Below are 23987 nucleotides of genomic sequence, written 5' to 3' on the forward strand. Positions count from 1 at the left end.
GACCGGATTGTGGGATACCTGTGGTATAGCGGGTCCGCGGCTTCAAAAAAAAGGGCCAGGTTTTAAATCCGTATAGCTGTGTCGTTCTCCATGGGAGCGATTGCACAACCGCGGGGAGTTAATGAGGTAGTTGGAGCGAGTCGCACCTGCACGTGTGGGTGCGATCGTTCTCAATTACTTCATTGGCTTCCTGCTGCGTGTGATTAAGGTGCTGTGCCCACGGAGGTGCGTGTGGATGTGTATATATACAGGTCGGCACCAGGAAAGGGGGGATAGATGGATCAAGGAAAAGAGGAAGATAAAGGGGGTTAAAGGACAGGAAAAAGCAGTCTTGGCAGGAGGATCTGGCCACCTGGAAGGAGGAGCAGAACGAGCCGGGGCCCCACGAAGGAGCGTTTGGTTGTGGCGCTCTAGGGGCTAGTCCACCCCACTGAATGTTCGGGTAAGTGGGGTGAGCAAGGCAGGTGTCCTCCCGAGGGATCTGAGGAGCGACTACGTGAGCGTGAAAGAAAAAGGGAGGAGTGCCAACCTCAGGCGGTCTGGCCATGATGTCCTTAAGGTAGCCAAGATGGAGGTTGGCCGAAAGGAGCTTGTTGCTGTTGGGTCTCTGCCGGCTACACGAGTTATGGGTGAGCTGGGGAGAATGAGAGAAGGAGGTGTGCTAAGATCGTGAAGAGAGAGACTGCATTTTTAACCTTGGATTTTAAAGGATTTATTTATTGTTTTTATCCCCAGTTTGCACTGTCTTTATGGATTATTGATTGAAAACAGATGCACTGCACTTTTTTGTTTGGACACTGTTTTGTTGGTTTTAAAATAAAAGCACTTTTGCACTGTCCCCTATCTAATAGATATGAAAGGCACTATCTATCTATCTATCTATCTATCTATCAGATATGAAAGGCACTATCTATCTATCTATCTATCTATCAGATATGAAAGGTATCTAAGTGCCTTGAGCATGGGAAAGGCGCTATATAAATAAAATGTATTATTATTATTATTATTATTATTATTATCTATCTATCTGTCTATCTAATACATAAGAAAGGCACTATCTAATAGATATGAAAGGCACTATCTATCTATCTATCTATCTAATACATAAGAAAGGCACTATCTAATAGATATGAAAGGCACTATCTATCTATCTATCTATCTATCAGATATGAAAGGCACTATCTAATAGATATGAAAGGCACTATCTATCTATCTATCTATCTAATACATAAGAAAGGCACTATCTAATAGATATGAAAGGCACTATCTATCTATCTATCTATCTATCTGATATGAAAGGCACTATCTATCTATCTATCAGATATGAAAGGCACTATCTATCTATCTAATAGATATGAAAGGCACTATCTATCTATCAGATATGAAAGGCACTATCTATCTATCTGTCTATCTAATACATAAGAAAGGCACTATCTAATAGATATGAAAGGCACTATCTATCTATCTGTCTATCTAATACATAAGAAAGGCACTATCTAAAAGATATGAAAGGCACTATCTATCGGTCTATCTATCTGATATGAAGTGCCTTGAGCATGGGAAAGGCGCTATATAAATAAAATGTATTATTATTATTATTAAAGGCACTATCTAATAGATATGAAAGGCACTATCTATCTATCTAGATTCATGAAGCTGCATGCAAATTGAAATGGACCCGTTTCGCTAATTACTAGTAATGAGGCATCACCTTTGTGTCCATTGCCAATAACTTAACATTCTTAAATCCACTTTGTCTCATTCAGGGGTACAGCTTGACCATGTGGACATGACCCACCCATCACAGGCACACAAACCCATTGAACAGATTTATACATCGATATTTAAACCTCACGTGCACATATTTGGGTCGAGGGAAGTAAACTGGAATCCAACCCCAGCCGACAAACTCAGAATGAGCAGATTTAAACCCAGCCAGTGAGAAGCGTGGGACTCGAAGCCAGGGCTCTGGACCTGTAAGGCAGTGCTAATCAGGCTCCCACGGTGCCACTTCCTTACATTATTAGCCTTTTCAGCGAGTGTGTGGCATCACGCTTTGCTGCATATGCATGAGTGATAAGTGGGTAGATTTCGGTTTTCTGCCAGAGAATGGTGAAAAACAAGAGCTTCAGGCTATTTTCAAATATGGGACACATTTTTCTGTTTTGAATTCAACACGTAACAAGGGATTAGCAGATACTCGTTGTAAAATAAATTTTCATACAGTATATATTAGGAGTTTTGCTTTATTCCTTTAGCAGGGCACTCCCCCCATCTAGTAAAGGCTCATTCATACTCTGTTTAGGTATATTTTTTTTAATGAGGCCAGCTATGGACAACCTTCATGTGCACCATCTGCTGTGATTCACTTTACAAATCAGCATTATGCAACACCACCTATGAAGAACGTCGGCAAAGTTTGACTGCACCATCTGCTCTGTTTAGCTATGAAAAGTAGGAGAATGTGAAGACAACCTCAATAGAATGGCAAACTATGAAAACCTCCGGAGACATGTATTAAAGCAAAGAATTATTGCAATTATCACAAATGTGTGCTAGAATCAAAATCAGACAGGGAAAAAACAAAAAAGACCAAATTAGCGTAGGGTGCCTTTTAACAAATATTCATGACCACTGCTGTGTCACGTATCACAGATCAGTCCCCTCAGAAGTGAGACAAGTTTTATGCTTTGTTAAAATCAAAGTCTCATTAAGCTGCTCTTCACCTAAATCTTTCAATACCGATGACCAATCTCTGAACTTAGCAATACGTGTTCTTAAGAAAGGCCAAAGTGAATTATTGTTATACAAATAGGCCCTGAATATTCTGTAATAACTCGCTAGGATGAAGCAATCTGAACGAAACAACGTGCATTGTGCTCCTCAGTATATGGAGCTTCGAACAAGATGCTGTGTCACAACGATGAGGTAGGCGCTGGACAGCCGTCAGGACATTTAACCTCGGTTTACAATTTGTGGGGGCGTACCACCTGTACCCCTTCACTCAGGATGATGGTGTACAGTATTGAGCAGCGCATCTTCATAGTGCAAACCTATTGGGTCACCAATTCATTAAAGAATCAACTGGGTGATCATGAGTTACCGGAAGGTGACTTCTAGCAAGATCGAGCAATATGTCGCACATCAGCAAGGAGCATGGCAGAAATTGAGTCCTTCTTCGGCAACAGGGTAACTTCAAAAGGGGCTTTGGCTACCACCCTCGCCAGATCCGACACCACCAGACCTCTTCCTTTGGGGTCTGCTCAACGGAAAAGTCTATCGGAACAAGCCTCGCATTGTGAAAGATTTGAAGACAAACATTCAAAGTGAAATTGCTGCTATTCCCCCCCAGAGACACTTGCTGATATGTTGAGTAACATGGAGCGCCATGTCGAAATGCAGAAAGCAGAAACCACTTCCAGCATCGCATGTAATGCAATCGATTGCACAAACGTCAAGGAATATGACGTATTTTTTGGTTCAGATTGCTCCATTCTAACAGGAGTTACAACAGAATATTTGGAGGCCTCTTTTAAGGAATCTCCCTGTATATGTTGTAGTTTCTAATTGTTTTGTCCACCTAATGTTTATGACAAGTCGGCACCCCTGGAAAAATCTGAGGAATGTTCGATTGTGCTATGTACTTACAAAAAAATAATACTTTATAAATCAAATCTTGTGCTTATGACAGGTTAGAACTACTGTAGTATAGGTAACATCTCATGAACTGACTGGCCAGCTAGCCTGGGATGATACAGGTGGGCAGAGATAAAAGGAAGTGGAAGGGAGAGGATGAGTTTATGATACCGAGAAAGGATATAAGCAGGGACTGGAATGAGGGATGAGTCACGTCTAATGTCACAAACTTGACAAAGAGTCATAGCAAGGTTTGGGGTAGCCAGCTGTATATTATTTCCTGGCTTCAAAATTGAATGAATTGATGTACTGAAGTGTACAGATCAGAGTCCCGAACAGAACTCAGGGGACAGAGGAAAGGTGGCGGCTTTTAAAGGGCGATATAGGAAGTGTCCTCAAAGGGGCCGGAACTAAAAGGGTCTTCATCCATAGGTTCGGGCCCGGAAGTGACGTCAGAGGGGTCGGAACCAGAACTGACATCATCAGGTCCAGTTGGACTTTCCCCGTGAACGGTCTGCAGAAAAGCGGGAAAAAGAATCTGTGCACTGTGCCATCTCCCGGTTTGGTTCGGAATTACTTACATTCAAGCCCTTTAGCTGCCTCCCATGTGCACGTGTGTGGCACTAAATAGGACTGGAATGAAGCAGGGGAGTTGGCCTGCACTATGATATCTCATTGGTCTGGGAGGTTTACCAAGAAAGCCAGATGAACAAAAGACAGGTTAACAAAGACAGTTTCTCTCTCGGCTGCCATACTCAGACAGAAAACGCTGTCTGTTTGTACTCTTCTACTCAAAGGCCACACAGGACCAGAAACCAATCAACATAACAAGACAGAGCGGCACCACACTGCTTACCCGTGCCATTCGGAATTGACTTTAAAATTCTGCTTATGGTGTACAAAGCCTTCAATAATCTGCTCCATCCTATATTTCAGAATGCCTATCACCTTACACTCCAAATCATAACCTTAGATCTTCAAATGAGTGTCTGCTTAGAATTCTAAGAGCTAAACTTAAAAGTGGTGAGGCGGGCGTCCTTCTGCTGTTATGAACCTCAAATCTGTAATAGCTAACCGATAGAAATTTGCCAGGCTAATATGGTGGAGCACTTTAGAAAAACACTAAAAACCTATTATTGGCACATGGCTTTCTCATAACTTCATTTTAGTGTAACCCTCATATTCTGTATATGCATTTAGTCATCGTTTTTATCATGGTTGCACAATCCGTTCTAATCCTTACTTTCTCTGCTGTTCTTCTTCCTTTTTTCTGTGGTGGCGATCTGTGCCACCACCACCTGATCAGGACACCATGCAGTCCTTACATTGACGGATTGAAGGCCAGATGTCCACATGACCATCAGCATCGAATTCTTCCATGTGAAGCCTGAAAACCATGAGGATTGATTGAGATCATGTTTGTTGGGTAGAATGCCTAGTTAGGGCTGGCTGGATGGTCTTGTGGACTTGGAAACCCTGCAGATTTGCTTTGTTTTTTTCTGTCCTCCCTGGCCATCAGACCTTACTTCATTCTTTGTTACTTAGTATTGCCTAATCTTATATTTTTCTTTTTTCATCTGGTAAAGCACTTTGAGCTCCATCATTTGTATGAAAACGTGCTCTAGAAATAAATGTTGTTGTTGTATTAATATCATTTTGCCAACACTTTGTAGCAGTAGAGGCTTTTATCGACCTCTTGAACCCTCAGGTACCACTCCAAACACCAGGTAAAAGTACAATTATTATTTATTGTATAATAATAACGTGCACAAAGCACACTCCACTCCACACTACCCATATAATCAATGAACACTATTCTCTACAAATCACAATACCAATCCTCTCCCAGACACTTCGCCACCCTCCCTCCCAGCTCAGCTCAATGTCTGGGCTTTCCCATGGTCCTTTATACCCCCTGACCCAGAGGTGTTCCTGTTCCATAACCCACAAGCCCTTATTACTTCCGGGCCAGGGTAAAAAGTCCTTTTCTTCAACCTGGAAGTACGTCATTTCTCCTGTTCACGTGACCAGGACGTACTTCCAGGTTATAGGGCACATAAGAGTCCACGAGCCTCCCTACAGCGACTCCCGGTGGTCCCCAGGGTATCCAGCAGGGCTGTGCATAAAAACTACAAAGTCCATGAGGCCCTGCTGGAATTCAGGGCACGTCCATGCTGTCGGGAGAGCTCCTCCTGGTGGCCTGGGGGTGAGGGTCAGAAACTCTCACCGGCCATCCAGCACAACTTACATTTATATTCTGCTTAAAATCCTGGCATAAATCTTGAGACGAGACTATTGCCAAGAGATTTTTTCAAGTCCCGTCCTCCTCTCAACCATTTATGGTTAACGGCCTGCGGTCCTCTCACCTCTCATTCGTGTGAATGCTTTTGTCAGACACAGTACCTGCGCTCTCAGCGCTTATAAATCTTTATGTCTTCCTGACTTTAAGTTCCCAATAAAAGATAGATAGATAGATAGATAGATAGATAGATAGATAGATAGATAGATAGATAGATAGATAGATAGATAGATAGATAGATAGATAGATAGATAGATAGATAGATAGATAGATAGGATACTTTATTAACCCCCAAGGGGAAAGAAGACATATGTCCAAATCTTATTGAAGAATTTCATCCCGAAGGGATATCAACAGAAGAAATGAGTACACGGGCAATCCTACTACCAAGAAACGATGAAGTCAAACAAATTAACGTGACAATTGTCGGTCGGTTACACGCAGGGCCGGATTTAGACTTGATAAGGCCCTAAGCTATTTGAGACATGGGGCCCTTTATAAGTCCAGATATTCTATGTAAGTGCCAAATATGATTTTCCGATACCTAGAGGTTTAAACTGAAATACAATTAAGAAGTATATAGATAGTGAAATAATAAATGCTTAACTTAAAATAATTTTTATTCATAATAAACTTAAAAATGCAAACTCTGGTAAAAAGTCCAGCAGACCCCCGTGACCCTGTGTTCAGATTCAACGGGTTGGAAAATGGATGGATGGATGGATGGTAAAAAGAAACAAAAGTTCTTTTAAAAGGCACAATGTACAAAGGTTTATTATCTAATATCTTGAAACATGGTATAAGGATTAAGGAATTATATTAAACTAAAATATTTTCTTTCTTGCCTTTGCCAGAGCAAAGTCACTGATGACATCATCAAATGATAAACTGCGTAGTTTGTCACTTTCTGTGCACATGAGACTGAGGGAACATAATTTATCTTGTGTCATTGTTGTTCTAAATTCATTTTTTTATTCTGAGAAAAAGATCTCTTTCTCCAGAGCAATTTGCAACCATCATACATAGAAACAATCTCAAAATTGCTTCTACATTAGGGAATGCTGTTTGGACACGATCGTTAAATATTACCCTATACAGATCCTGATGTGTCAGACTATCATGTTCCGCTGAACCATGGGCTTGACTATGTCTAATATATTGGTGAAAATGCTTGACTTCTCCTACAAGATTCATGTCCACATCTTCAGGATATGTTTGGCATAAAGCACTAACTCCTTCACGAATCTCTTCTTCTGTAGCTTCTAATTTTGTTAGGAATGAAACATTTTTTGCAGCATCATTGTATATTGAGGCCCTCTGTGCCAGACTTGACTCTAATGCATCCATCACAGGTATAAATGTTTTAATTCTGAACTTGTCTCTTGGCCCAAGGTTCTCTAAAGCATCATCTTCATCATTATTGATATGCCTTCTTCTATAACTGCTTTTCTTGTAATCAACATCAGGCAATTTTTCCTTTGCTTTTTCTTCAAAATGATCGAACATATCCCTGGAACCTTTAATAAAATCCGAAAGTGAAGCATACAATTTCCTACATACATCTAGACTAATTTGGGGGTCTTGCAGGACGTGCGGCATTGGGACAAATAATGCTGTAGTTTATCTAAGTATATATGACAATTGCTCACTCGGACAATTTGTTTTGGGGGCCCCAAGCTATAGCTTGTGTAGCTTATACGTAAATCCTGCACTGGTTACATGGCAAATTGGTTAAATGCGTATCAATAGACTCTGCTGAAACAGTTGGTGGTGATCATGCGGAAGATGAAAACATCAACTTACAACATCACAAAGAATATCTACAACTGTTAACACCGTATGGTCTTCCACCGGCCGAATTACTGTTGAAAGAAGAACATATTGTAATGTTATTGCGTAATTTATCTATGAGTGATGGGCTGTGCAATAGGACAAGATTAGTTGTACTACAAATTGGTTGAACAATTCTGACATGTAAAATTTTAACAGGCGACATGTAAGGTAATGTAGTACATCTTTCTGCGGATAACATTAGACACCAAAGGAGATCTTGATATGCCATTCGTATTAAAACGTTTACAGTTTCCTGTTAGAATAGCTTTTGTAAAGACAATTAACTCGAATTAATTCGAAAAAGTTGGTTTATTTATTAGAGAGAAAGAAACGATATTCACTCACGGGCAGTTATATGCTGCGTCGTCACAATGAAAGTCCAAACACAGAATCAAAATTCAATGAGGATTGTGTTCAAAAAAATGCTTTAGTTGCCTCACATTTTTATGCAATCGTTTTGTTCACCCCACTGAATTAAAGCTGAAAGTCTGCACTTCAACTGCATCCGAGTTGTTTCATTTCAAATTCATTGTGGTAATGTACAGAACCAAAATGAGACAAAAGTTGTCTCTGTCCAAATATTTATGGACCTAACTGTATATCACTCCAGCTACCTGCATGATTATATAAAGCCAGCTATGAAGCACTTTACGAATGTTTGCAGCCTAAACTGCTGGAGAGTGTAAAGCCAGATGTGAAGAACCCAGCAGTATTGGTGCACAATCTCCTGTGTTTGAACATTTAATGGAGGGCCAAAGCAGGCCTGCTGTGAAAAAAACCACAGTAATGCTTGGATGCAAGATTTAAAGTCAGTTATGCAGAACTGAGACATTGCTTGGTGTTCTGTCTTTACCTACAAAACAGAGATTTATCATTTTAGGTTTGTTCATCATAAGCTTTATTTAATATGATAATTGTAAGTATGGGTAATGCCAACTGTGAAGAACCCCTACAATCATTCATTCAGCATTGTGTTTGAGGCAGAAACAATCCCTGGACAGGGTGCCAAATCATCACAGCGTGGACACACATACAGGCCAATATAACAATGACAATTCACTTGATCTCGGTCTTTGGACTGGAGGAGGAAACCGGAGCACCCAGAGGAAACTCACACGGACACAAGGAGAACAGGCAAACTCCATGTAGGGAGCACACTAGTTGTGAACCCTGGTCTCATTGTTGTGAGGCAGCAACGCTACCACTGCGCCACCTGACCAAATGGGTAACCCAGTGAATCCGAAAATCTCAAAACAGAAATAATAAATCCAAAAAACAGAAGAAATAAAAAGAACAAGAAAGGACTACAAAATCTCAATGATCCACTGCTGGCTCCTTCTCTCTGACTGAATGTAAAGGCAAAGGGACTACTCAGCAGCAGCAATGTCAGGGTAGCCCCATCTCCTAGGGTTTAGGGAATAAAGTCGTGTTAAATAATAAACCAACCTAACTTTAAATACATAAAAATATGAAAAATAATCATTCAAAAATAAAAAATAAACACTATGGGACAGAAGGATTCAAAGGGAACCTGAATTTTATTGAACAAGACCAGCTCCCTCTTCTTATTGAAATGAATCACAGAAGTGTGCTGATAAAACTGGGAAGCTTAGTCAAGCAGACTCCTGATTCATCGGCTTTCACCCACCATCTGACGCGCAGACCCCAAGGGGTAACGCAGGGAGATCCCCCTTTCTAGAAACTACAAGTACATTCCAACTAATTGTCTAGTCAAGGCCAAGCTACAAATAATTAGAATTGTACATTCTTCTACAAATAAGGGCTGCACATTTTCCATCAGAATGTTCACAAGAGTTTTCTTTTATTATTCAAAATGCAGCAGTCTCCCCACGGCCTTATTGTAAGAAGAATGTATTAATAGCAAAAGGCGGGCACATCAGATGCGAAAGCCTTAGTCATCTCTGGGCTGCCTCATGCACTGTCTCATTCCTTCAGCACTGGAGATGAAAAATTATTACTGGCATCCATGGTGGCCATAGCCTCCAGCAAAAAGAAAAAGAAAACAAGTGTCCGTTAAACATGAAGATGGCGCTGCTCTCTACAGTACAGTACAGCAGCTCAGCCAAAAGTAAGATGTTCCCACCCGAGTGTGTGGTCAAAATTTAACATCCTCTAACACACGGGTGTCGAACTCCGGTCCTCGAGGGCCTCAGTGCCTGCATGTTTTCATTCTAACCACCTTCTTCATTAGTGAGCCATTTTTATTGCTAATTAACTTCTAATGCTTTAGTTTTAATTAACTTGACTCAGGCCCCATAATTGTCTCTTTTTCCTTAATTAGTAGCCAAACAATAATGAGACATCAAACAAGCCACCATATGACCTGGGGGGTATTTTTCGCACGTGGATTACTCGCTTAGCCGGATGTAATTGTTGTCGATTTGGCCTGATCCTGGATCTGTCGGTTTTTCAAAACTCTTGCTGGAAGTGTTGTCATAGCAGCACATCCTAATCCTCAAACCGCTCGGAGCAGGTTTGTTATGCGTAAACAAGGATTAGTTTACACACGTGATCAGTGACGGTGCGTGGAAGTCATCCAGTCATGGCTTCGCCGTTCATGAATGAGCGACCAATTGATATCGGTGCGCAAATTATACGAAGAGAATTTCATATAGAAAGGGTTTTGCGTGATCGGCAAGATCCTTTATTGCTCCCGAAGGAAATTCTTTTCGAAAGATACCGCTTTAGCTGAGGGGAAATATTGTACCTCAAAAATTTATTAGCACCTTATATTCGAAGTCAAACTTGGTGAAGTCGGGCTCTCATAACCACACAGACAGTAGGCATTGCTTTGAGGTTTTTTACATCGGCACTTTTTTTATATACTGTAGGCGATGCGGAACATCTCTCTAAAAGTGCAGTTTGCCAGGCAATTCGTAAAGTCTGTTTGGCTCTGAAACATTTCCTTCGGGTTTTCATTGTGTTTCCTGGACACCTGCGTGTGCAGACAATAAAAGAGACGTTTCATGCCATTGCAGGTAGGTAATACGCAGGCTAAAACACCCACAGCTCCATGAAGAATCCCACAATCAGCCTAACATTCTCATTACCAGGATTTCCAAATGTGATTGGGGCACATGGGACTGATCAGAGTGGAGTTTGATCAAACATTATTTGGAAAATGTACCTCTCCTCCTGATGAATAATCAGACACAGTGTCTTCATCAAATATTTGACCTTCGTTAATATCTCGTTGGTCAGACACAGGTTCAAGGGATATGACATTCCCTGCAACTGACCCAACAAAAAAGAGGGCTGTATGGAACATACCTATAGCACACATGGAGGACAAATATATGCAATGACCATCCTTTACCTGAAATGAAGTGACCACTGCATCCTGCCACTGGTTCTGAGGAGGAGCTTCCCCCTGGAATGCCCTCACAAACAGGGCGATGGGCATTTTGCTGGAGAGCCAACTCTTCTGCAGGGGTTAGGTCTGGACCACATGGACCACCAGCTGTTTTTTGCTTGTCTGCCTTCTTATTAGCTTTAAAATTAATGTTTTTTATATTATATATGATTATTTATGTCAACAATTCTTTAAATAGTTATATACCAATATTTACCAGTTTGAAGTATATTCTTGTACTTCACTTTAACCTGTTCCCATGTTCTACTTGTGCTCACATTTGATCTGGAATTATGACATATTAAATAATAATTAATCTGGCACATAGGAAATGAAACGCTGCATTCAGTAAGTACAATGCACACTACTTAGCGTTTAATTTGTCGGCCACTTTTTGCCAGCCGTCTTTTCTGGTCTGGGCTGCTTTTGCAGTGTTACCCCTTGTGCATATTAAATCTTGAAATTCTTCATGTCCTTCGAATGAAAGGTCTTGCGCCGCGTGTGTGAAAAATAAATGCGCCTATTCTTTTGTCATTTTGTTACAGCCTATCAAAGACTTGCTGATTATGTTTTCTAGACTGAATATATATGGGCTTTTCACTCAGCGCAGGTGCGCGCATTCATCTCGGATGATTAGATCCAGCTCGACTAATCGAATACACGGCTGCGTTTGAAAAACCGACTTATCCCGGATGAGTTTCACCGACATTAACTTATCCAAGATGAGGCATCTGATCTCGGATGATTTAAGCGACGTACGAAAAATACCCCCCAGCTCCCCAGTGCCCATCACAGAATATCTGAAAATAAATAAAGGTAATAGTCTCGGCAAGGCTGATCTCTCAGGTCACCAAAACATTTTGATAATGTTCTTTTCCAGATTTGGAAATGTCTGCTATGGCAGAATGAGAGCAGCAACAAGCCATTGAATTAAATAACGGGTTTAATTAACAGCAAGAATCAGCTTCTCATTAAGAGACTGTTTGGAGTGAAATTGGTTGGAGTTTGAAATCCCAGTTTAGCTGGTCATCTGTTGGCTCGTTTCACGTCTCATTTCTGTTTGGCTGCCATTTAATGAAGAAAGGAATCAAATCAGAGGACTGACTCCTTAAAAACATCCATCCATCCATCCATTATCCAACCCACTATATCCTAACTACAGGGTCACGGGGTCCTTAAAAACAGGGCAATTGAAATGAAGGGAAAAGGAGTTAATTAGCAGTGAAAACTACTCACTGATTAGGAAAAGGGTTAGAATGAAAACCTGTAGCCACTGCGGCTCTCCAGGCCCAGAGTTTGACACCCCTGCTCTAACAGGACAATTCAGTAATCAGACAGGAGAAAAGCTGTTCGTTATATCTTTTAATTACTCCTCGGCAAAATGCCTTGAAGGGAGCAGTGTGTTACTGCCTGGTCAGAATGATCAGACTGGTCAGAGAAATAAAGAACAGAGGTTCATTTTATAAACTGTTGAATTTACATACAGTGTCAATCAAGTAGTTAGGATATATCGAGTTGGATAATGGATGGATGGATGGATCTGATCAATGACATTTTAGAAGAAGGATTTAAACTGAGGAAGCAGATTCTCTCCCCTCATTTTTTATTTTTTTTTTACTCTGCCGGCCTAGCTCTCTTTCTCATGGCTGGGGGTTGATTTGTTTTGAACCAAGACTTGTAAAACTTGATTTATTTGTATGGAATGTTATTTGATTTTATTAAAATCCATAAAATCCAAAAAAAACATAAAAAGTTGACAGGTACACTGAGCTCAGCTGCAATCTCTGTCCTTTCTGTTCTTTTATTCCATTCTGTTGTGGTACATAAAACGTGAGACGAGCTTCCCCACCGCACTACTGAACTTATTATATCCCTTCCTTTGTTTATCTGCTGAAATCACATTAGCACTCCATTCACAGACGAAAAACAGCAGCTTCTAAGTTTGTACTTTAGTTCTTTTATTGCAGATTCATTTCCAATATAAACAGCTGTGCTATCCACAAAACACGGGTTAAAATCTAACTAAATCAACACAGACCTCAACATTAACATTTGCAGTACACCATTTATTGGAATGTATTTTGTAATGCATGCAAGTAATAAAATGCATTGCATTTTTCATTCCAACACTTGGTGCATCACATAAATGTGTAGTAATAAAATGCATTACTACAAATGTTTGCAATGTGCCATCTGTTGGAATGACAAATGGGATGCATGTCTCTGTTATATGCCATTTGGTATAGGATCTGTAAAAGCAGTGTAATGTAATGCAATGCATTTTATCACTACAGATGTTTATGATGTGCCATCTCTTGGAATGATGGAGACATAGCAACCTTATTCTTTGAAGGTGGATTTCCCACAGGCAAACAATTTCGGAGGGGTTTTCATGACCCCACAATCAGTTTCAACAGCCATATAATGGAATATTCCTGTAGAATGATCCAGCTTTTCACAGAATGGTATCCTCTTTTTGCTTGTCTCATCATTCTATATGCATACATTCAAGGTTAATTTCCGATCTATCATTATGCCCACAGCACAACCAATTTCCAATTTGTTTGTTTCCCAGCAACCACGGACGGTTATACAATACCAACAACACACATTAAAAGGCAATGAATAAAAACTATCATACATAGAATGCAAAATGCATGAACGTGTTTATATACAAGAAATAATCCTGCAGTTTTCTGTACAAGTGGGTTGGCTAATCTCGTGACTTTAAGATAAACTCTGTCACCGAATCTGGTTGTGCGAGTGTCACTGTCATTCCTACTGTCATCTGTGTGCTTCAGCTGGCAGAGCAGTGGCCCATGTGGAAGAGTCAGTCTGTGCCAAAGAAGCCTGAGTGAGGGCAGGTAAGGTCCTGGTGGGGCACTGAGCTGGGAGATCTCAATGTTTATGCAGAAAGTCCAATGACAAGATGTTGGCAGTAAATACAGAAAACAATGTCAGAAAGAAAAAAACAAAGACAACACAGGCACAGATGACATGGGGTGGGATAAACATCACAGTATACAACAAATAACAGCATAGAAATCACTCAATGTAACACCTCATGGCTGTGGCCTGTAGGGGGCACCACAGACACAACTGCATCAAAACAGTCCCAGGGTTCTTTTCAGGAAAGGCCTTCAAAACAGCTCTTCTTTTCCAAACCTCTCTATATACAGGGTGCCCACAAAAACGCTCCTTTATTGTAAATGGTTACAAAATCTATTGGAATATTTTGTCAGTTTGAAGTCACCGGTCAATATAAAATGTGAAGGCTTTGGTCAGTGGGAGGAAACTCGACATAACAAGGAACTGCATTTGTGCCAAATTGAGCTGGAGATGGTACATCGTCATCCAAGAAGAGATATCGGCGAGATGGAGACTCTAGCGGAGACTGTGTGGACCTCTGGAGAGAACAGCAAGTAGAGCTCTGCATCTTTCACACAGCAGTAACAAGAGAAGCCAGGGGACTACATGACAGGGTCTAGTGAGGAGGTAGGTGTACAGAGAGAAGAGGAGAGGGCCCGGCACCCATCCTTGGGGCACCCTTGAGAGGTCATCAGTGGAGTCCCTCAGGGGTCTGCCCTTGGACCGTAACTTTTCCCGATTTATAATGACATCAATTCTGGTCTAATTAGTAAATTGCGAAAGTCACAGATGACACTAAAATTAGAGGAATGACAGACGCTGGCAGACACTAGAAAAGTTCAAAGTGCTACACATAGCACAGAAGTTACATCAATTCTAAATGCAAGATGGGAAACACTGAGCTACAGGAAACCTCCTCTGAGAATAATTTGGGGATTTCTGTTGACACAACATTCTCATTATCTAAGCCGTGGGCAGAAGTATTGAAAAAAGCAAATAAAATGTTAGGTTATATCCAGAGGTGGGTAGTAATGAGTTACCCAAGTAAATGTAACGGAGTAAATGTAACTTTTTTAACACTAGGGGGCTGTGCCCCCTGCTCGCTTCACTCGACCACAACCCCCCCGTCCCCCCACCTGGGTCGCGCTGCGCACCAGTCACTTCACATTTCAGCCGCACACTAAGGAGATGCGGTCGGATCAGCTGCCATCTTGCTGCTGCTGTTGCCAAGCTGCGTGTTCCGTTTGTCGTGCTGCGCGTTATTCATTTAAAAGCCTGTGCTGCAATTGTCCTTTTGTCTCACGGGACGTTAAAGTGTCTCCAAGAAACTCACGTATCGTTTCCTTCCAAGATTTTTTTTTTTTATAATAGAGAGAAATTGTACTTCTAAGAGTAGTTTTACTGCACCATACTTTTTATTTTTACTTGAGTACATTTGTGAAGAAGAAACGCTACTCTTACTCCGCTACATTGGGCAACATTCGACTCGTTACTTTTTGTCCCATTTACACATTACATACGCTCTATTTTTGCCTCCAGTGGATCTACTGCTTGACTGTTTCACCAATCAGATGCAGCCATGCAGTCACATGACCGCACACAAACTGTATGCGGCGTAGCGGCCCAAACTCCTCACAGACAGCGGACAGGGAAAGAAAGAATACAAGAAAAATGGCAGAGGCTACTGTCTCCAATGCTGAAACCGAAGAGGATGAGGATGAACACCCCTGACATGTTTCGCTTACACACAGTGCAAAAGAACAGCTATATAATGCGATGTCTTCTCAGTCAGTCAGTCATTTTCCAACCCGCTATATCCTAACACACGGTCACCTGGAGCCAATCCCAGCCAACACAGGGCGCTTCGGATAAAACTGTCTGCTGAGCAAATAAATGTAAATGTACTAACGAACCTGAACACACATGCTCAAAAGAAAGTGAAATAGCTACGGCAAACAGCCACGGACATCGGTAGTACAGCCGTGGCCAAAAATGGACAGATGCTAATGGATGTTGCTACTTCATTACACAGTCGTGACCAAAAGTTTTGAGAATAACACAAATATGAATTTTCACAAAGTTTGCTGCCTCAGTTTTTATGATGGCAGTTTGCATCGATTCCAGAATGTTCTGAAGAGCGATCAGATGAATGGCAATTAACTGAAAATGAACTTCATCCCAAAAAAAACCACAGCATGTCAGCCCTGCCACAAAAGGACCTGCTGACGTCACTTCAGTGATCCCCTCATTAACACGGGTGAGACTGTCGACGAGGACAAGGCTGGAGATCACCCTGTCATGATGATTGAGTTACACTAGAGAGGTGAAGAAGGCATCAGGGCGCCCAAGAAAGTCTAGCAAGTGCCAGGACCTCCTAAAATTGATTCAGCTGCGGGCACCGCCAGTACAGAGCTCACTCAGGAATGGCAGCAGGCAGGTGTGAGTGAGGTGAAGACGTTTGGAGGATGGCCTGGTGGATGTCAAGAAAGGCAGGGAAGAAGCCATCAGGGACAGACTGATATTCCAGGATTGGACTGCTGTGGACCGCTGGGGTCAAGTCATTTTCTCCGATGAATCCCCTTTCCGATTGTCTGAAGCATCCAGAAGAAAGAAAAGGTGAGCGGCGCTACCATCAGTCCTGTGTCAGGCCAACAGTAAAGCCTCCTGAGACCATTCATGTCATGTGGGGTTGCTTCTCAGCCCAGGGAGTGCAGGGCTCACTCACAGAACACAGCCATGAATAAAGAACGGGACCAAAACATCCTCCGAGAGCAACTTCTCTCAACCATCCAAGAGAGCCAGGTCATAAGTGAGAAGTGAGAACTGAGAGGCTCGGGGAACAAAACATTGAAAGTTTGGGTCCATGGCCAGGAAACTCCCCATTGAGAACTTGTGGTGAATCCTCAAGAGGCGGGTGGACGAACAAAAACCCAGCAATTCTGACAAACTCCAAGCATTGATTCTGCAAGAATGGACTGCCATCAGTCAGGATTGGGCTCAGAAGTTGATTGCCAGCCTGCCAGGGCAAATTGCAGAGATCTTGAAAAAGAAAGAAAGGCCAACACTGCCGATATGGACCCTCTCTGCATAAACTTCATGTCACTGTCAGTAAAAGCCTTTGAAACTTCTGAACTGCTTGTAACTCTACTTCAGTGCACCAGAGAAACATCTGACACTGAAGTAGCACACTTGGTGAAAACCAACACTGGGGTCATTCTCCAAACTTTTGGCCACGGCTGTACATCCAAACACTACACGGACTGATCCAGATGAGAATCAAACTCCAGTCCTTGCACCAGTGCTGACCACTGTGACCATAACACGGTACAGTAAATTGACTCGGGGTGAAGGCTGCAGCGCACCACACATGCCTAGAATTTATCCAATCAAATCCAAATCTCTTAAATCAGTTCGTGGCTACTGCTGATCACTTGCCACTTTCAGCAACCAGGCACCCTTTTGTGTAGAAAATAAATCCTACAGAGTTCACAATCTTGTCATTCATTTCCATCCCAACCCGCCAAGACAGCAGCAGCTCTAAAGTGGGATTTCCATCCGCAAAATACTCTGACCTTGACCCCCCCCCCATCCGCCATAAAAAGTCACCATAGAGTATAAAAATAAAAACATCCCATGTATTCAAAGCCCATCGTCACAAGGTTGGTCGCCATGGAAACCACAGTACAGCTGCTGACTAGAGCAAAAAATAAATTAAAAAACAAAAGCGTGCGCGGTCCATTGTCAGAAAGTTTAGAGTATTTACTGGCACGTCGCGAGGCTCTGGTTTTAGCTCGCTATCTCCCGTCGTGAGCCGTTTCTTGTAGCAGGCACCGCTTATTCACAGGTCTGTCTAGTGCGGTGCTTCCCAAAACTCGGTCCTGGGGACCCCCCTGTGGCTTCAGGTTTTTGTTCCAACCAGATTCATAAGAAATGACAACTCCTGATAACACTGAGCAAATTTAATCAGCTGGTACAGTGGAAGCTCGGTTTGCAAGTATAATTCGCTCCGGAAACGTGCTTATAATCCACAGCACTCAAGTTTCAAAGTGAATTTCCCCATAAGAAATAACGGAAACTCAGATGATTCGTCCCACAACCCAAAACTATTCATATAAAATAAAAATACATAAAACAAATTAACCTGCACTTTACCTTTGAAAAGAATGAGAACTACTTGTGATGAATGAGAACTATCCATCCATCCATTTTCCAACCCGCTGAATCCGAACACAGGGTCACGGGGGTCTGCTGGAGCCAATCCCAGCCAACACAGGGCACAAGGCAGGAACCAATCCCGGGCAGGGTGCCAACCCACCGCAGGACACACACAAACACACCAAGCACACACACCAGGGCCAATTTAGAATCGCCAATCCACCTAACCGGCATGTCTTTGGACTGTGGGAGGAAACCCACGCAGACACGGGGAGAACATGCAAACTCCACGCAGGGAGGACCCGGGAAGCGAACCCAGGTCTCCTAACTGCGAGGCAGCAGCGCTACCACTGCGCCACCGTGCCGCCCGAATGAGAACTACTTGTCTTTAAACACTGATAAAACAGAGATGTTAATTGTTGGAGGGAATGATGCTGATCACAACAATATTTTGTCATCATTTAACTCAGTTGGAATCCCAGTCAATTTTACTGAATCAGCCCGCAATCTAGGAGTTCTCTTTGACTCTAGCATGTCATTTAAAGCGCATATTACAAAGTTGTCCAAAACATGTTTCTTCTATCTTAAAAATGTTAGGAAATTAAGGCGCTTTTTAAATAAACAGGATTCTGAGAAACTAATTCATGCATTTATCTCTAGTAGGATTGACTACTGCAATGTGGTGTTCACTGGATGTTCAAACTGTTCTTTATTCAGCCTCCAGTTAATCCAAAATGCAGCTGCAAGAATTATTACAAGAACAAGAAAATACGAACGCATAACTCCAGTTCTTAAATCCTTACACTGGCTCACGCTTAAGTTTAGGGCAGATTTCAAAATCCTTCTTTTAACATACAGTGGTGTGAAAAACTATTTGCCCCCTTCCTGATTTCTTATTCTTTTGCATGTTTGTCACACAAAATGTTTCTGATCATCAAACACATTTAACCATTAGTCAAATATAACACAAGTAAACACAAAATGCAGTTTGTAAATGGTGGTTTTTATTATTTAGGGAGAAAAAAAAATCCAAACCTACATGGCCCTGTGTGAAAAAGTAATTGCCCCCTGAACCTAATAACTGGTTGGGCCACCCTTAGCAGCAATAACTGCAATCAAGCGTTTGCGATAACTTGCAATGAGTCTTTTACAGCGCTCTGGAGGAATTTTGGCCCACTCATCTTTGCAAAATTGTTGTAATTCAGCTTTATTTGAGGGTTTTCTAGCATGAACCGCCTTTTTAAGGTCATGCCATAGCATCTCAATTGGATTCAGGTCAGGACTTTGACTAGGCCACTCCAAAGTCTTCATTTTGTTTTTCTTCAGCCATTCAGAGGTGGATTTGCTGGTGTGTTTTGGGTCATTGTCCTGTTGCAGCACCCAAGATCGCTTCAGCTTGAGTTGACGAACAGATGGCCGGACATTCTCCTTCAGGATTTTTTGGTAGACAGTAGAATTCATGGTTCCATCTATCACAGCAAGCCTTCCAGGTCCTGAAGCAGCAAAACAACCCCAGACCATCACACTACCACCACCATATTTTACTGTTGGTATGATGTTCTTTTTCTGAAATGCTGTGTTCCTTTTACGCCAGATGTAACGGGACATTTGCCTTCCAAAAAGTTCAACTTTTGACTCATCAGTCCACAAGGTATTTTCCCAAAAGTCTTGGCAATCATTGAGATGTTTCTTAGCAAAATTGAGACGAGCCCTAATGTTCTTTTTGCTTAACAGTGGTTTGCGTCTTGGAAATCTGCCATGCAGGCCGTTTTTGCCCAGTCTCTTTCTTATGGTGGAGTCGTGAACACTGACCTTAATTGAGGCAAGTGAGGCCTGCAGTTCTTTAGACGTTGTCCTGGGGTCTTTTGTGACCTCTCGGATGAGTCGTCTCTGCGCTCTTGGGGTAATTTTGGTCGGCCGGCCACTCCTGGGAAGGTTCACCACTGTTCCATGTTTTTGCCATTTGTGGATAATGGCTCTCACTGTGGTTCGCTGGAGTCCCAAAGCTTTAGAAATGGCTTTATAACCTTTAACAGACTGATAGATCTCAATTACTTCTGTTCTCATTTGTTCCTGAATTTCTTTGGATCTTGGCATGATGTCTAGCTTTTGAGGTGCTTTTGGTCTACTTCTCTGTGTCAGGCAGCTCCTATTTAAGTGATTTCTTGATTGAAACAGGTGTGGCAGTAATCAGGCCTGGGGGTGGCTACGGAAATTGAACTCAGGTGTGATACACCACAGTTAGGTTATTTTTTAACAAGGGGGCAATTACTTTTTCACACAGGGCCATGTAGGTTTGGATTTTTTTTCTCCCTAAATAATAAACACCATCATTTAAAAACTGCATTTTGTGTTTACTTGTGTTATATTTGACTAATGGTTAAATGTGTTTGATGATCAGAAACATTTTGTGTGACAAACATGCAAAAGAATAAGAAATCAGGAAGGGGGCAAATAGTTTTTCACACCACTGTATAAAGCATTAAATGGTCGAGGTCCGGCTTACTTGTCTGAACTTATCATGAGTTACAAACCTGAGCGCACATTAAGATCTCAAGATGCCGGTCTGCTTATGATTCCAAGGATTAATAAAATAACAGTGGGGGGTCGAGCTTTTAGTTACAGGGCCCCTAAACTGTGGACTGGTCTGCCTGCTACTATAAGAGATGCCCCTTCGGTCTCAGCTTTTAAATCCCGGCTGAAGACTCACTACTTCAGTTTAGCATATCCTGACTAGAGCTGCTGATTAACTGTACAGACTGCATCTCTGTTGTTAGTCATTAGCACTTAAACATAAGTAACATGACAGTTATAATTGTATAATAACCCTCACTTATTCTGTTTTTCTTCTCGGTACTCAAATGTGGCACTTGGTGCCACGGCCCACCTGCCAAGTTGTTTTGCCTGCCTAAGGTAAAGTCATCCCAGATGGAGGATCGTGGGAATCGTGGGAAAGAGGGGTCCTTTCATCGGATTGGCTGGCCCAACACTGTTTCAGCTGTGGAATGGCCAAATGGGGGAGGCAGCTTGAAGGATGAGGTCTCCAGGACTCTACACAAATCCAAATCTTATTATGGGATATATCATCTACTGTTAAATTCTGCTCTGTACTTCTAAAATTTATATTTTTTATTTCTTACTATATTGAGGATTTGTTCTGTTCTGTGTATTGTATTGTATTGACCCCCTTCTTTTGACACCCACTGCACGCCCAACCTACCTGGAAAGGGGTCTCTCTTTGAACTGCCTGTCCCAAGGTTTCTTCCATTTTTTCCCTACAAGGTTTTTTTTGGGAGTTTTTCTTCGTCTTCTTAGAGAGTCAAGGCTGGGGGGCTGTCAAGAGGCAGGGCCTGTTAAAGCCCATTGCGGCACTTCCTGTGTGATTTTGGGCTATACAAAAATAAACTGTATTGTAAACTGTATTGTAATCATGGCTGGTGTGAGCGAGTTTCTAAACTCTTTTGAGTTTCACCCAACGGGACATGTGGAAGAGGGTTCTATTCAATAAGGGCACGCACAAAAAGGCGAGCTTCAAAAGGGCGCGGCGAATAAAGGCAAACGCAACAAAATTATTACAGAAAATTTATTAGATAAAGGCAATGATTGAATGTATAAAAAGGTGAAAGCAAGAATATTAAAACATTCGCTCAATTGAGGTCGCTCTTTTGAAGCTCGCCTTTTTGTGCGCGCCCTTATTGAAGGATACCGTGGAAGAGCGTCCCGAAGCAACCGCAGGCTCCCAGCACTGCAGCAGTTCACCGTAAAAGTTAATCCGATTGCGGACAGGCTATAAGTGCCTGCTTGTTGATGGGTGATACAAGGAAAATGATAAATGCAGGGCACAGAATCACTTGGCCACTATCCTGGCCCTGACCCTGCCTGACTGCTGTGTCTCTGTATAGGAGAGCGGTAGATCTCACTACAATGAATAACCGCGCTGTTCCTGTTTCAAGCTCAATAAAGCTGGTGTTGCTAAAGTACTGAGACTCAGGTTCGTGTTTTGGGGTGCAAGACGGGGACTCGCACATTACAACACACACACACACGTGGTTACAATGGTATAGTAAACAGTATACACTCGTACGGATGCTGACTATACGAGTGAGGCACGCCAACTGAGCCCAAGAATGGGAGACGATTACCCACAATCCCACAGTGAGAGAGAGAGAACCATCAGCTCAGTTGTGATCACGTGACGCTCGGCACACAAAGCGTATGCGTACTACTCGTACTGCAAGACCTCGCTTGTTTATCAAGTCAAAATTTATTACAAATTTTAGCTCGTCTTGCAAAACACTCACAGACCAAGTTAGTCACAATTCAAGGTTCCACTGTGTTTCATTCTCTTATTCTACATTCAGAAAAGAATACATTTGTAAGACATTTAGAAATATTTCTGTTTTTGCTAAATGCTTAACTGTCTTTTGTTGATTTCATTCTATTTTGCCGTCTCTCTGTGCAGTTTTTCCCCCCCTTATTAATGACAATTAAAAATGAGCAGAGCAGACACCCAGGCAAGCAACACGGAATAATCAAAGGCTGCCAACTAGTTTAGCATCAGACCCACTAATCCTCTTTAATAAAACCCCCGTGTGCGTCCAGTGTCCGGGTGTGCGTGTCTTCTGGTGAAGTGCGCATGCACGGGGCACGGTGCGACGCTTCGAAGGCCGCCTGACGCGTCACACAAGACAGAGTGGGCGGGACATATAAAATATCACGCGGCCGATCCAATCAGATTTCGGTAAATGAGGTAAGACCTAAAACATAAGGCACAAAAAATCCAATCGGGTACTGAGACGTGGAGACCAGCTTCCCCAAAGAGGTGGGATTAGTGTCCGCCTGACGCATCACACAAGACAGAGACGGCAGGACCTATAAAATATCGCGCGGCCGATCCAATCGTTATGCACTACTGTTCTAGCACCCGTTATTGTAATAGGCTTAATGTCTAGTTAGTAAATAATGGATTAATTAAACAATTAGAACACCTGGAAATGTAGAATGAAAATCAAGATGAAAATCTCTATTATATAAAACAAAGTCCTGCGAAGACGTTTTTCAAGAGATTTGTTCAAGTCCCACGAGATGAGACTTTGGCTATGAGATTTTTTTTCAAGTCCCGCCCTCCTCTCAACCATATCCAACCACGCCCGCAGACCTCTCACCTCTCACTCGTGTGAATGCTTTTGACAGACACAGTTCCTGCGCTCTCAGCTCTTATAGATTTTAAATGTTTTCCTCACTTTAAGGTCCCAATTAAAGAAGACGCATTTTGTCCAAATCTTATTGAAGAATTTGATCCCGAAGGGTTATCAGCAGAAAAAAAATGAGTACACGGGCAATCCTAACACCGGGAAACGATGAAGTCAAACAAATCAACGCCACAAATGTCGATCGGTTTTCATTTTCATGTATTTATGTTATTCCTGCTAGTTTCACTTACCATTTGTTATTTGTGCGCCGTCCTCCTAAATACAGTAGGTCTCCATTCTGTGTTTTGTGGGTGGAGCCACAGGAGGTGAGAGCACCCTGATGTCATGACTACAGGCTCCTCCTTCTGGCTGTTTATTTCCAGTCAGCAGTGAGAACCAGCACTCGAGCACTGAAGTTGTCTGGAGCCATTTGTAAGTATCATTCTCTTGTGGATTATTGATTTTTGACTTTAATTCCTGATCTGTTCTTTGATTCTGTTATTGGAGTGCATTTTGGGACGGCCATTTATGCAACTTCTTTTTTGCTCCTTTGAGCATTTTTTTGTTATATTGCTCTATTTTGATAAATAAATCTTCTATGTCTGAGGTGGGCTGGCGCCCTGCCCGGGGT

Source organism: Erpetoichthys calabaricus, chromosome 17 (assembly GCF_900747795.2).
Source record: "Erpetoichthys calabaricus chromosome 17, fErpCal1.3, whole genome shotgun sequence".
Lineage (NCBI taxonomy): Eukaryota > Metazoa > Chordata > Cladistia > Polypteriformes > Polypteridae > Erpetoichthys > Erpetoichthys calabaricus.